General features: G+C 44.3%; 1 protein-coding gene across 1 annotated transcript in view; it reads right to left on the reverse strand.

Moving 5' to 3' along the window:
* The window catches only part of LOC140185993 (VPS10 domain-containing receptor SorCS1-like), an 837248-nt gene that overhangs the window by 820031 nt on the left and 1626 nt on the right, over nucleotides 1–15591 (reverse strand). The window lies entirely within an intron of this gene.

Raw genomic sequence — 15591 nt, forward strand, 5'->3', positions numbered from 1 at the left:
AGCTATCAAACAATCTGCGTAAGATAACCCTTTCATTCCCGGAACCACCATTGTGAACCTCCACTGAACACTCTCCAATGTTAGCACATCTTTTCTTAGATGAGGAGCCCGAATCTGTTCACAATACTCAAGGTGAGGCCTCACCAATGCCTTATAAAGCTTCATCACATCCCTGCTCTAGTTTTCTATACTTCTTGAAATAAATGGTAACATTGTATTTGCCTTCCTTACCACCAACTCAACCTGCAAGTTAACCTTTACAGTGTTCTGCACAAGGACTCCCAGGTCCCTTTGCATCTCAGATTTTTGGATTTTCTCCGTTTAGAAAACTGTCTGCATATTTATTTCTACTACCAAAGTGCATGACCATGCATTTTCCAACATTGTATTTCATTTATCTATTCATTTCCTAATTCTGCAATCTGTCTAAGTTCTTCCGCAGCCTACCTGTTTTCTCAACACTACCTGCCCCTCCACCAATCTTCGTATCATCTACAAACCTGGCAACAAAGTCATCTATTCCATCATCTAAATGATTGATATACAGCGTAAAAAGAAGTGGTCTCAATACTGACCCCTGTGGAACACCACGAGTCACTAGCAGTCAACCAGAAAAGGATCCCTTTATTCCCACTCACTGCCTCCTACCAATCAACCGATGCTCTAACCATGCCAGTAACTTTCCTATAATGTCATGGGCTCTTAACTTGGTAAGCAGCCTCATGTGTGGCACCTTGTCAAAGGCCTTCTGAAAGACCAAATATACAACATCCACTGCATTCTTTTTATCTATCCTACTTGTAATCTCCTCAAAGAATTCCAAAAGGTTCATTAGACAAGATTTTCCCTTAAGGAAACTAAACTGAGTTGTCTTATCTTGTCCTATGTCACCAAGTACTAGCTAACCTCATCCTTAACTTCAACATCTTCCCAACCACTGAGGTCAGGCTAACTTCTCTATAATTTCCTTTCTGCTGCCTTCCTTCTTTCTTAAAGAGTGGAGTGATTTAAAGATCCCTGTGGAACACCACTAATTAGAGACCTCCAGCTCAAATAAGTCCTTCAACCACTACTCTATGTCTTCTATGTACAAGCCAAAGCAGTTCTGAATCCAATCAGCCAATTTGCCATGGACCCCATACGCTTTAGTCTTCTGGATTTGTCTCCCATGAAGGACTTCGTCAAACACCTTACTAAAATCTATGTAGACAACATCCACTACCCTACCTTCATCAATCTCTCTTATCACCTTGTCAAAAAACTCAATCGAGGTGGTAAGACATGTCCTGCCACGCACAAAGACATGCTGACTCTCTCTAATTAGGCCATGGGTTTCCAAATGCTCATATATCCTAATAAAAATATTTTTTTCCAGCAATTTCCCTACAGCTAACCTGGGACCCACTGGTCTACAGTTCCTAAGATTTTCCCTTGTTCCCTTCTTAAATGGAGGTCCTCCGGGACCTCACCTGTGGCTAGAGACGACAAGAAGATATTGGTCCAGGCCCCAGCAATTTCGTATCTTGCCTTCCTCAATAACCTGGGGTAAATCCCATCATGGCCTGGTGACTTAACTACCTTAATACTTATTAGGAGACCCAACACTTCCTCCTCCTTGACCTCTAAACACCCTAACTTATTTATACACTCAGCACTGACCTCCTGGTCCTCCACATCTTTTTCCTTGATAAATACTGAAGCAAAGTACTCATTAAGTACATCATTCACGTTCTATGCATCCATGCACATGTTCCGCCCTTTATCCTTCAGTGGTCCCACCCACTCCTTAGTTATCCTCTTGCTCTTGACGTATGCATGGAATGCCTTGGGATTCACCTTATTCCGACTTGCCAAGGAATTTTCATGGCCCCTCCTGGCTTTCTTAATCCCTTCTTCAGTTTTTTTCCAGCTTCTTTACACTCCGCAGGTGCTTCCCTTGATCCTGACTTCCGAAGCTTTATATATTTTTTCTTCTTGAGTAAATTCATCACCTCTCTGGACATATAAGCTTTTCTTATCTTTCCACCCCCATCTTTCCTTCTAACAGGAGGAGTAGACAGGGAGTATCCGATCCCTAGGGTTGAAATGTCTAATACCAGAGGTGAGAGGGGTGTGTTCAGAGCGGATGTGAGGGGCAAGTCTTTTTCACTCAAAGAGTCGTGGATGCCTGGAATGTGCTGCCTGGATTGGTGGTAAAGACGTTTGGACAGGCACATGGATGTAAGGAGGATAGAGTGACATAGGTGTTAGGTAGGTAGGAAGGATTAGTGTTTGGGTGTTTTTGATTTGTTTCTGAGCTGGTTCAGCACAACACTGTGGGCCGAGTGGCCTGTTCCTGTGCTGTACTCTTCTATATTCTATGCTTATATCATATACCTTCTTTACCAACTTATCAGTTTGTGCGGCCACCTTCAAGAGACAGGGAGCAGGGAGACACATAAGCAGACTGACACAGAGAAAGAGAGAGAAGGAGAGACAGGAAGACATAGGGAAACAGGGAGCAAGAGAGAGGGAGAGAGAAGGAGGGGTGCAGGGTGAGAGGCGAGGATGGAGAGGAGGAGGGAGACAGAGAGAAAAAGAGACAGAGCAACAGTGGGATATGGTGCAATTAAAAATAGAAGCAGAATATTAACCTAGCATGTGAAGCAGTGATATATTTGCCTCAGAGGAGAGAACTAAAAACACTGAAATACAACATATAAATTATTTACCGGCTATTATATATTATACTAAATAAATTATAAGCTTTAATGAAGCAGGATGTGAGAGATTCATTATTCTGTGAGGTTGACATGTTGGGAGAAAGCTGTGTGGTAATTTCTCCAGTGATGGGAACAACAAAAGGCAAACTGACCACACTTGGGTAACAGTGAGGCTTGGAGAATCCAGGATGTCAATTTGCTGTTGTATCTGCCTCTTTGCAGCAAAGCATGAATGAATTTATCTAAAAATCTTTGCTTATTCCGGTGCATTCTGTGATAAAGTGGGAATGCCATGAGCATTTAAAGGGCCTTCTACTGAAAGAACAAGACAAAAACAAGCCTTTTGCAGGCAACTTTAAGGAAAATGGGCGCTGCTAAAAATATCATCAGTTAAACACTCTGCCTTTGTTCCGTGACGATCAGTGGGTTGATGACCAGTTGACGAGTTTGATCGCTAGGAAAATGGTTTGATATTTCAACCAAGAACACTTGATGCTTAATGGTCCCTCGAGCTATCTTAAAAGACTTAATCAAACTGTGCTGCATGATGGTGCAATATATCAGTGTGTCTATTGGGATCCATTGTCTGAATCAAAGTAGGATACAGTAGAATTTCCTTCTCCATCCCAAATACGTTCTTTAATACTCGTCTTCAGATCAGCCACCCTTGTGCTTATCACTAGATCATTTTAGTAGTGAGAAACCCAGGCTTGAATGGAGCCCCCCAAAGCTCAGTTTAGTTTGGGGCCTGACTGGTTACATAATGGTCCGCTTTGACAATTCCAATGTACAGGAGCTTAAGAATAGAGAGTAGAGGTCTCTGCCCAATACATCACAGGCACATTCCCATCCCCTCCCACCAGCATTGCTAGCATCTGTGGGAGGGGGTGCCTCAAGAAGGCAACATTTATCATCAAAGGTCCCCTCATCTGGGCTATACCACCTTCCTGCAGCTATTATTGGGTAGGCGGCACAGAAGCCGAAAGTCCTGTATCATCAGTTTCAAGAACAGTTATTTTTCTTAAATCATTCAGTTCTGGAACCAACCGGCAAAACCCAGATCACTACAGTAACACTATGACCATGTTGATCACTTTGCACTAAAATGAACTTCAGTTTTTCTTTTGTTCTGTGTTTTCTTGGACATGATTTTGTATAATTTATATTTGATTTATGTTTTCCTTGTGAAAGCTCCTTCTATAACGCTATGTGCCTGCAATGCATTGCATCTTTTTCATTTATAGTTGTGCAAATGATAATGAAATTGACTTTGACTTCTATGTCCAGCCAAGTGGAAAGATTTTCACAAGGTTGGAGACAGACCAGATTCCTGAACTGGAATTTCGGTTCCTCACCCTCTCAAGTTATGCAGTGCGCAGAGGAAGACATTATTGGGCCTTTACAGACAGATACCTTCCAGTCTCCACCCAAATAACTGTAGTCCCCTGCCACTCGTTTCCAACTCATCACCTGAAGCCTATTTAAACCCAGTCCTTGTACACTCGTTGAGCCAGCTAGCCTAAACCAGTTGTTCCTATCCAGCAGCTACCTTGTTGTGTTAAGTATCCATTCTCTCTTGTTCCATGGCTCCCTGTGGCTTGTTATTTTGCAGTTTATTACTAAAGTGATCACCCATTGCTAAATCTTCTTTGCTGCTGTGTGTTTGGGTTGAGCCTCCTGGCAGGATGGGTGAATCAGCAATTGACCTAGCAGAGTTTGCTTGTCGAAAGGAAGCAACACACCTCAAAGTTGCTGGTGAACGCAGCAGGCCAGGCAGCATCTCTAGGAAGAGGTACAGTCGAACGTTTCAGGCCGAGACCCTTCGTCAGGACTAACTGAAGGACTAACTAACTCTTACTAGCTCTTCCTTCAGTTTCTCATAATATCTCTTCCTTCAGTTAGTCCTGCCTGTCCTTCTCCACACCCCATTGGCTTTACATGCGCAGGAGGATTGGGTGAACTCTGCTGCAGCAGGCAGCTTTCTGGACTGAACTGTGTGTGCAGCTTGGACTTCCTAACAAGCCTATCTCTCCGCCTTTCTGCATCATGATCATTGATGGATGTCCTTTGAGTCTGGGATGGTCAGAACATGTGATCGGCTTGTGTACATGAGCACTGATTCCATCCTATTCTTCCTTATCAACACACCCAACACTCTTCTCTCACTTGGATTACCCCTGCCTCTCCATCATGACCCTCACTTCATATGGTCACCTGATACACAGCTGAGTTGGGGACCCACTTGCCGGGACACCAGCCTACAATCTCAGTTGACTTCATCCCGTAAATCCGTGGAGACAGAGGAAACCCTCCGCCTCACTAAATTCCCACAGGAATACCATGACCTCAGTAAATTGGAAGCTAGCACCCTGCTGCTTCACAGACCACACAACTGCAGCATCAACCTCCTCCCAGGCACCAGCCCTCAACAAGGTCTCCTGTTCTCCCTTTCCCCTCCTCAGACCCATGTCATGAATGACTACACGGCCAAAGTGCTACAGCATAGCTTCATTCTCAGCCCCCAGCCAATGCAGGGTTTTCCTTTGTCAGAAAGAAGGATCAGAGTCTCCATTCCTGCATTGACTACTGTTGACTCAACAAAATCACATTAAAAACCAATACCTCGATGAATAGCACACTCCATGGGATGCATATTTTTACCAAAATGGATCCAAGGAGTGTGTGCAACCTAATCCGTATCCACCGGGGGATGAGTGGAAGACAGCACTCGTAACGTCCATTGGCACTGTGAGTCCTTGGTGATGCCTTTCAGTCTTTCCAACAGTCCAGCTATTTTCCAGATCTTCATTATTGAGATCCTCAGACATGCTACAAAGGTACGTGTTTGTCTACCTCAACAACATCCTTATCTTCTCCAAGAAACCCAAGACCACATTTGTCACATCCATCCAGTCCTTCACCGTCTTCTCAAAAACTTTTTGTACTGCGAGTCAGGCCATCACTGGGTAGCCCTAACTACACTCGCTCACACAGCTACAGTGTTCCTTGCACTTCTCCAACTTTGACCATTGTTTCATCAGGAACTACAGCCAAATCACCACTCTTCTCACCTCCCTCCCCAAATGACCTACCTCGAGAATAACCTGGTCTGCTGCCATGAACCACGCTTTCAAAGAGCTGAAGAGACACTTCACCATCACTCCCCTTCTCCGCCATCTGAAACTTTCTGGACCTTTTGTGGCAGAGGTGGACGCATCTGATGTGGTCGCCGGGCCATCCTCTCCCAGTGAGGATCCAGATGGGAAGACACCCCCTTGTGCCACCTTCTTGCACAAATTCAACTCTACACAGTGCTGTTATGTAGTAGGAGCCATTAAATGAGCCTTGGAGGAATGGAGATATTGGCTGATGGGGATCACCGAGTTCTTCCTGATCTAGACTGACCACCAGAACCTCCTTTCCATTCAGAAGACCCACCAAATCAACCCATGTCTGTTTTATTGGGCCCTCTTCTTTGAACAATTCAACTTCACCAGTTCCTACTGACCAGACTCAAAGAACCCTAAGGTAATAACAGTTTGACCCAGCTGAAATGGAGACCAATCCTCAGCCCAACCTTTCATCCTCACATATCCCCACCTCGATCCCCTGGCACCCTGAGAACCAGATCTGACAGGCTCTGCAGCATGAGACAGCTCCAGGCAATATACCTGAAAATACATGTATGTGCTGGGGGGCTGTGTGCTCTAAGGAACTCCAGAGGGTCCAATCCTCACCCCTCTTTAGACATCCAAGTGCATGGCGGACCACAGGTTTTCTGCAAATCTGGTTTTGGTGGCTTACCATGAGCACAGACGTACATCAGTTCATCACTGCCTGCCCTCAATGTGCCCAGTCAATTTCTCCAACCAACAGCCCTCTGGCCTCCTGTGGCCCCTACCTGTCCCTCAATGCCGATGGCCCACTTCACCATGGATTTCATCACAAGTTTGCTAACAGCTGATAGGGCTCCAGTGATCATGACAGTGGTAGGCCGGTTCTCCAAGGTGGCCTATTTCATTCTCTCCCCCCCCAACAAACTTCCATCAACCGCTGATATGGCGGAGCTTGCTCCCCAACATGTACTTCACCTCCACTCTTTCTCTCGGGGCATTGTGTTGGACTAGGGCCCACAATTCCCCCAAGATCAATAAAGTATGACTATGACTATGACTATTTCATTTCTTGCTTCTGGCAAGTCCTCTGTTCTAACCCCCCACCCACCCCCACACCTCAGTGAGTTTGTCCTCTGGCTATCCTCCACAGATCACCAGTCAGTCAGCAGGCCCAATCAGCAAATCTGTGATGCTTCACTGCCTCTAACCATTCCACATCAAAGTTGTAGATTGTAGGCTGAACAGTCTCACAATCAACAAACCTCCTTTGCCAAGGGTATATCACCCTTTCAAGTTCTTCAAGGCTACTAAATCCTGAAGGAGGAGCCAGTAGTGGAGGTCCCATCCACCAGGGCCCTGGCTCTCTCCGGCCAGAATGCTTCTCTGGCCAGTGGACAGTGTCTGGCTGTCCACCTGCGTTCTGCCATGCACACTGACTCCCACTCTCTCTTACCTCCCAGTCTTCACCCAACTAACAGGAATCACCTGCCACTGGTTTTCAATTCATCACTTGCAGCCTATTTAAACCCAGCTCTCATCCACACTGACGCCCACAAGTTCATTGACCCAACCAGCCTCAACCAATTGCTCCTAGCCTACATTTCCCTTGTTGCCTTGTCGTGTTAACTATCCATTCTCTCAGTTTGTAGCTCCTCATGGCTTGTTATCCTGCAGTTCATTATTAATACGATCACTCACCACTAAATTATCTCTGCTGCTCTATGTTTGAGTCAAGCCTCTCAATATCTCCTGACAGACCTATTTTGAGAATCGATGTCCTTGTCTTGAAATGAAACCCATTTCATCAATGTGAATTCATCCTGACCATTACAAAAAAAAAGACAAGTTAAACATCATACTGTGGTGACAGAATTTGTAAGTGTGGTCCCTGTTGAAATATAGGAAACAAATCTTAAAAAGTAAACTCCCAAACACTGAAATGAAAAGAAATAATCAACTTCACTGGTTGAGGGCTAAGTACTGCCTGTCATTGCAGGGAGAACTCTCTTCTCTTCTTCAAATGAGTGACAGATCTTGTAGAAAAACAAGAACTTTAGTTCTACATATTATCTGAAAGTCGATATTTCTGACCGTGCACTCCTCCCTGATACTATTCCACAGACCAGCAGGTAGCACTCCCAGACTGAGGGGGCATGTACGTGCATGCATGCATACAAGTATGTGGGAATACATGCATGTGAGTGTACCTAAATACATGCTCACATGTATGTATGTGCTTGACACAGAGTGTGTGTATGTGTGTCTGCATGTGGGTGTGCGCGTGTGAGAGAGTGTGAGTATTATCAGGTGTCACAGTAGCGAAACACTCTGTGTAATACCTTACAGGGCCAATAATCCCAGTTCATTTCTCGCTATTGTCAGGAATGTGTATATTTTCCTGTGGCCGTGTGAGTTTCCTCCAGATGCTCCAGCTTCCCCCCACATTCCAAAAATAGGTTAAGATTAGGTTTAGGATTAGCAGGGTTTGAGCATGCAGTGTTGGAGCGGGAAGCGTAGTGATACTTGTGGGCTGCCTCCCGCACCTTCTCATGCTGTGTTGGCCATTGATGCAAACAATGCATTTCACTATATATTTCGATGTTTTGATGTACATGTGGCAAATAAAGCTCATCATTTTAAAGAGTATGTACGAGAGTGAATGTGCTAGTGAATGTGCTAAAGGAGGTTACCAGGAAAGTGGATGAAGGGAAGGCAGTGGATATTGTCTACATGGACTTCAGTAAGGCCTTTGACAAGGTCCCGCATGGGAGGTTAGTTAGGAAAATTCAGTCGCTAGGTATACATGGAGAGGTGGTAAATTGGATTAGACATTGGCTCAATGGAAGAAGCCAGAGAGTGGTGGTAGAGAATTGCTTCTCTGAGTGGAGGCCTGTGACTAGTGGTGTGCCACAGGGATCAGTGCTGGGTCCATTGTTATTTGTCATCTATATCAATGATCTGGATGATAATGTGGTAAATTGGATCAGCAAGTTTGCTGATGATACAAAGATTGGAGGTGTAGTAGACAGTGAGGAAGGTTTTCAGAGCCTGCAGAGGGACTTGGACCAGCTGGAAAAATGGGCTGAAAAATGGCAGATGGAGTTTAATACTGACAAGTGTGAGGTATTGCACGTTGGAAGGACAAACCAACGTAGAACATACAGGGTTAATGGTAAGGCACTGAGGAGTGCAGTGGAACAGAGAGATCTGGGAATACAGATACAAAATTCCCTAAAAGTGTCGTCACAGGTAGATAGGGTCGTAAAGAGAGTTTTTGGTACATTGGCCTTTATTAATCAAAGTATTGAGTATAAGAGCTGGAATGTTATGATGAGGTTGTATAAGGCATTGGTGAGGCCAAATCTGGAGCATTGTGTTCAGTTTTGGTCACCAAATTACAGGAAGGATATAAATAAGGTTGAAAGAGTGCAGAGAAGGTTTACAAGGATGTTGCCGGGACTTGAGAAACTCAGTTCCAGAGAAAGGTTGAATAGGTTAGGACTTTATTCCCTGGAGTGTAGAAGAATGAGGGGACATTTGATAGAGGTATATAAAATTATGATGGGTATAGATAGATAGGGTGAATGCAAGCAGGCTTTTTCCACTGAGGCAGGGGGAGAAAAAACCAGAGGACATGGGTTAAGGGTGAGGGGGGAAAAGTTTAAAGGGAACATTAGGGGGGGCTTCTTCACACAGAGAGTGGTGGGAGTATGGAATGAGCTGCCAGATGAGGTGGTAAATGTGGGTTCTTTTTTAACATTTAAGAATAAATTGGACAGATACATGGATGGGAGGTGTATGGAGGGATATGGTCCATGTGCAGGTCATTGGGAATAAGCAGAAAATGGTTCGGCACAGCCAAGAAGGGCCAAAGGGACTGTTTCTGTGCTGTAGTTTCTATGGTTCTATGGTTCTATATGTGTATGTGTGAGAGAGTGTGCGGGTGCATGTGTTTGGGTATGTGTGTGTGTGTGTGTGGCCATGCATGTACAAGAGAGCACGTGTGCTGGTGCATGTATGTTTATGTGTGTGAGTGTATGTGCTAACATGTGTGTGCATTTTCATGCTTGTATGTAAGCTCATGCTATCCAGTAGGCTGTGTGAAGTGTTTACCAGAATGGTGGTAGGGCAGGAGGGCTGGGGGAAAGATGAGAGTAATGTTGCCGGTTGCAGGTTTACCACATATCAGCCCAGGATGCCTGAACTTCCACTAGGGTACCCAGGACAAGGTTAAGGTGGATGATCTTCCTGTTAGGAAAAGAAAATAATGACCAACCATAAAACTGTAAGTTAATCCATGGGCTAATATAAAGAGCCACTGCAGGAATCAGAATCTGAGCAGTCAACAGTTGCCTTTGGGCTAGGGGATCATTATCACATGCAAGAGAAAATCTGCAGATGCTGGAAATCCAAAGCAACACATACAAAATGATGGTGGAACTCAGCAGGTCAGGAAACATCTATGAGAAAGAGTGGTCATCTAAGTTTTGTTCCAAGACCCTTCATCAGAACTGTTGATGTTTCGGGCCGAGATCCTTCATCAGGTCCTGGTGAAGGGTCTCGGCCTGAACTGGCAACTGTCTGCTCCTTTCCATAGAGGCTGCCTGGCTGGCTGAGTTCCTCCAGCACTTTGGGTGAGTTGCTGGGAAGTCATTATAGTTGTCACATGGCTACTTTAACACACAGCCACATTCATCAGTAATTACATCCCAGACTGTTAATACCAGGATGCAGTCACATCAGAGGTGTGATTTATGTTCCACACATCAAGCCAAGATAATCAACATGCAGAACACATTTAGCCCAGATTTTCGCAATGAACAAGTGGAGTAAAGGAGATGTAAATTAACTAGTGACTTTTCTTCTGAACATGGCCAATGAAGCAGATGGAACAAATCTTCTCCCCTGCCCATAACTCACTGTGTTTGTGGTAGCTTGCTCTGAGCAAATTGGCTGCTCCTAGTCCTCCTTTAGAACAATAACGACATTTCAAAGTACTGCTTACTTGCCATAAAGAATGGCCGGGTGCTCCAAGCACAAGATTTTCTGCAGGTGTTGGAAATGCAGAAATGCATACACAAGCTGCTGCAGGAAATCAACAGGTCAGGCAAGCCTCCAGGCAGGGGAATAAACAGTTGATATTTTGCACTGACACACCTCTCAGAACAAATTAAAGGTCTCAACTAGAATTATTCCCCTTCCTGACTTGCAGAGTTCCTTCAGCATTTTGCATGGAATGTTCCAAGTTCAGGGAAGGTGCTCAAAATTAGAGTCACAAGGTGCTGAGGCACAGAAACTGACCCTTTGACCCATCCGGTCCATGCTGAACTATTAATCTGCCTAGTCCACTCAACCTACTCTTGAACCATATAGCTCTCCATATCCCTCCTATTCGTGTACTTAACCAAACCCCTGTTAAGTGTTTAAATCAAATCCAGATCCATCACTTCTGCTGGGTGTACTTGCCAGCTGAAGAATGTTTCCTCTACAAGTTAAAAAACTGCCTCAAAACTTGTAGTGTATTTAGTAACGTTAATCTGGGAAAAATGTGTGCATGAAGTCCGTGACTGCTTCAGGAGAAACAGCTGATTGTGTGAATCCCACAATGTGCAGCCATAGAGTGAACAGCCTGGTAAAGCTCAGGGAAGGTGAGAACAGCAATAATTGTGTTCAGAGGGTGTGAACAACTACCTTCAACTGAGATTAAGCATAAGGAGCTCATAAATACATCCTCACACTGTTTCTGCACTGTAACAACTTAAGAAGAATTTTATTATAAGCCCATTCTTGTAACAAGGCTAAGATACACAGAGGTTAATCAATGGAAACCTGAAATATGTTCTTATTTGCTTACGTAACCCAGGTGGTCCAATAAACTCAGATCTTCTCTGTTTTTGTGCTCACTCTTTACCCTCCCTCTTTTCCTCTTATTCTACATTCCCATATTTACCTTATTGAAACGTGGAAGCTTTCTGGAGGGTTTGATAGTGGTGCAACTGAGATGTTCCCCTAGTGAAAATGTTTTTAAAAATAAGCTTTATTTGTCACATGACCATGGAAACATAGAGTGAAATATGTCACATCAGGTCAGTAAGGGTTGTGTTGGATAGCTTGCAAGTGTCGGCACGCTTCCAGCACCAACACAGTATACCCACAACTCACTAACCCTAACCACATGTCTTTGGAATACCGGAAGAACCTGGAGCATCCTGAGGAAATCTACACAGCCACGAGAAGAATATACAAACAACTTATAGATAGCCACAGGAATTGAATCTCGATCTTATGGCTGGCAATGTAAGACATTTCACTAACCGTTATGCTACCATGTTGAGTGGAGGAGTCTGAAACAAGGGCACATAGTTACAAATTGATGAGGGTGGATGGGTTGTAATATAAAACTGAGGTGAGAAAATTTATTTTTGCAGATGGTGAGAACCCTCTGTTTCAGATGCTTGTGGAGGCTAGAGCTTTACAACATGGAAAGATTATTAGTGTCATGGTCCGGTCCATGAAGTCCGTATTCCAGTTCACGGTCCAGTCCATCGACCCTTGCTCCAGGTTTTCCTATCTACCCTGTTTCTGTCCTTGTTGAGCTAATTGAGGCAGTTTATGCTAGTTGGGGCTGGCTGCATAAATACCTCCAGAGACCAGGGCGTGGCTGCTGGATTGTTTTTGTCCTTACTCCTTGTATCCCTTCCCCTGCCTTCTGTTTCCTTGCCTGAAGCCCTGCCTTGTCTTGCCGGTAACTTTCGCCTCGCCTGAAGTTCTGTCTTGTCTTGCTTTGCCAGAAGCCCTGCCTTGTCTTGCCAGTAACTCTCGCCTCACCTGAAGTTCTCACCTTGCCTTGCTTTGCCAGTAGCCTTGCCTTGTCTTGCTGTCTGGTCCTGGAGCCACCCAGTACCTAGCTCCTTTCCTATCCCTTGCCTCCGCCCAGGTAAGCCAGGCCGTCTTGCCGTTACCTGGGGGTGGCTCTGTCAGGTGGTGATCTGCGCCCTGCCCAGGAGTACTGCGCCCTGCCCAGGAGTACCACGCCCTGCCCAGGAGAAGCCTCGCCTCGCCTCAAGTCTCCAGCCTCCAACCTCTAGCCTCTTGCCAAGCCAAGTCTCTAGCCTCTAGCCCCTTGTCAAGCCAAGCCAAGTCTCTAGCCTCTAGCCTCTAGCCTCTAGCCTCTAGCCTCTAGCCTCTAGCCTCTAGCCTCTAGCCTCTAGCCTCTTGCCTCTTGCCAAGCCAAGCCAAGCCAAGCCAAGTCTCTAGCCTGTAGCTTCTAGCCTGAAGACTCCAGCCTCGGCCTGCCTGCCAAGCCTCGTCCTTGCCTAGTTCTGGGGTCCGAGCCAGAGGCAAGACCCAGGTACTGGGTCCTTGTCCAGTCTCTGGCTCGGAGTCCAAGCCCGGGCTCCTAGCTCTCTTGTTCAGTCCTGTTACAGGTTTCTGGTTTTCCTGTCCATGTCCTTGCCATCGCCCTGTATCCTCGTCCTGTCCCTAGTACTTCAGTGTCTGTGTCTTGCACTTGGGTCTGTTCCCAGCCACCGCCCTTATGACAATTAGAAGTATTTATAATGGAAATAGATACAGTTTTGAAAGTTTGGGAAGTGAAAGATTATGAGAAACCTTCACAGAACAGTTGAGGCCAGAGAAAAATATCCATGATCATATGAATGGCAGGCTAGGCCTGAGGGGCAAAAATTCTTTCTCTTAGTTTCTGGTATTTCTGTGTTCTTGGAGGTTAGGTTATTGAAAGAGGAAGCAGATTTTTTTTGAAGGATCAAAGAATTGAAGGCTATGGAGAACTGGCAAAGAGAAGATGAGGCCTTTGACAGATCGAATCATGATCTTATCAAATGGAGAGGCAGGTTTGAAGGGTTTAGTTCCCACTCCTGCTCCTTTTCTTTTATTCTTTCTGCTCTTTACAACATTTTTAGTTTCTCATACTTTTCCTTTTTCTTTTTGCTCTTCCATTTTAACTCTCCATATGTACACAAACAACCACCAGATTTTCCTCACCAGCATCTGTCTTTGCCCTCAGCTGTTTCTGATAGTCAGATTCCATGCATGGCATCCAGTACTTGTTGGGCAGGCATTTCCTCATCCAGCTAAATAAGGGGCAGACCAACCTATCAGCTTCAGTCCCCTTCATAAATCCTGTCCCTAGCCTCTCAATTTTTATTCATTCACGGACTCTGAGTACCATTGCCAGCATTTATTGCCCATTCCTGCTTCCTTCCCACCAAGGAGAAGGTGAGCAATTTTCCAGAACTCCTTCGGTCTACCTGACGAAAGGTCTCTTACAGTCCCCTTGGTTAGAGTTGAGCAAGACTTCAATCCAGTAATGATCGAGGAACATTGAACATCAAAGGGCAGTGCCTAGGCTTACCCTAGCTATAAGTATCCACTATAAGTATATGACTTGTGTAATATTGTTTGATTCCATTTGAAGAATTGTGCATATATCTCTCTGCACAAACACTGCAACCACGTTTAGTAATGAAAATTGCAAAGACTCTGCCTGCATCTGCGAACAAATTGCCTACCTATGCAGATTAGAAGCAGAGTGGGGAAGTGCTGCTTGACACAACATACATTCTTCCACAGATATGGTACCTTAAAAAATAGTTATAAAGTTATAAATAACTCAATAAAGTTCGTTCAAATAAGCAACTATTCTCTAGAATATTAAAAAGCAAATAATACGACTTGTGTCCATTTAATAAACAAATCAACGATTAGATTGTTCTTTGGAATATAACCATTCCTATCCAACCTCAAACTCAACTAAAATCTTCAGAGCATTGCCACATCCACAAGGAAAGGCAATCAGTTATATTGGATCATTAAACTATTGTTTATAACACTGTTGACAAAGGTGATACACAAACTGTTCTACAAGAGCAGCATTAGGGCTCTGGCATCAGATGTTAATACTAGATCCCCACTACCTTTCAATATAGCGTTAAACCCTCACCAGGGGCTAAATTGTACTTTGGGTGATTCCAATAGATCATAATGGTAAATGAAGACCTGTAAATTGTGCTTGCTTTCTACCTGTGGACTAATGTTTCATGCAAGGCCTTTTAGGTTTTAGTACCTGTTAGGCCATCCTTTGATACCTGCCCCCTTCTCTAGCCACAATTTCTGTTCTTAAGTCATGAGGACAATCTCAGACAAGTTCTGAGCAAGAGCACAGTGATACTTGCAGCATTCTTTGAAGGGAGAATCCCTTGAAGGCCACTGTCATTTGTGGGTCTTACCGCGCTTAATGGCTCTGTACACTTTAAAGTACAACAATGGACATTACTCAACACTGATACTTTAGCTCAGTCAGCTGAAAATTGATATTACAGCCAATTTGTTTTTTTATCAATGTGTAGAACAGATTGTTAATATTGGGTTACAAACACATGACATATTCATTTGATATATCTTAATGAATTATTTCAATTGAAGCACCAAGCAATTTACTTTATGTGGATGAAGTTATTAAACTTCAAATTTTTTCAACCAATTTACAGTATTGGAACCAAGAATGATAACTGCAGCCTTTTGGAGTAGAGATTCATATTCATCACATGCATATGACTGTATCAATACCATCACAACTTCAGCACTAGAGGTAGAACAAACTGAACACTCTAATATCAGGGCCACACGTGATAACACATGCGACTGGCTGGTTGTTGATGCAGTTAGATCTCAACAGCAGATACAAGAGAAAATATCCTCTGTCATGGAATCATACAATAATGAAAGAGGGCCTTCAAGCAATCACGTTCAGT

This window comes from Mobula birostris, chromosome 21, assembly GCF_030028105.1.
Source record: "Mobula birostris isolate sMobBir1 chromosome 21, sMobBir1.hap1, whole genome shotgun sequence".
In the NCBI taxonomy this organism is placed as follows: Eukaryota; Metazoa; Chordata; class Chondrichthyes; order Myliobatiformes; family Myliobatidae; genus Mobula; species Mobula birostris.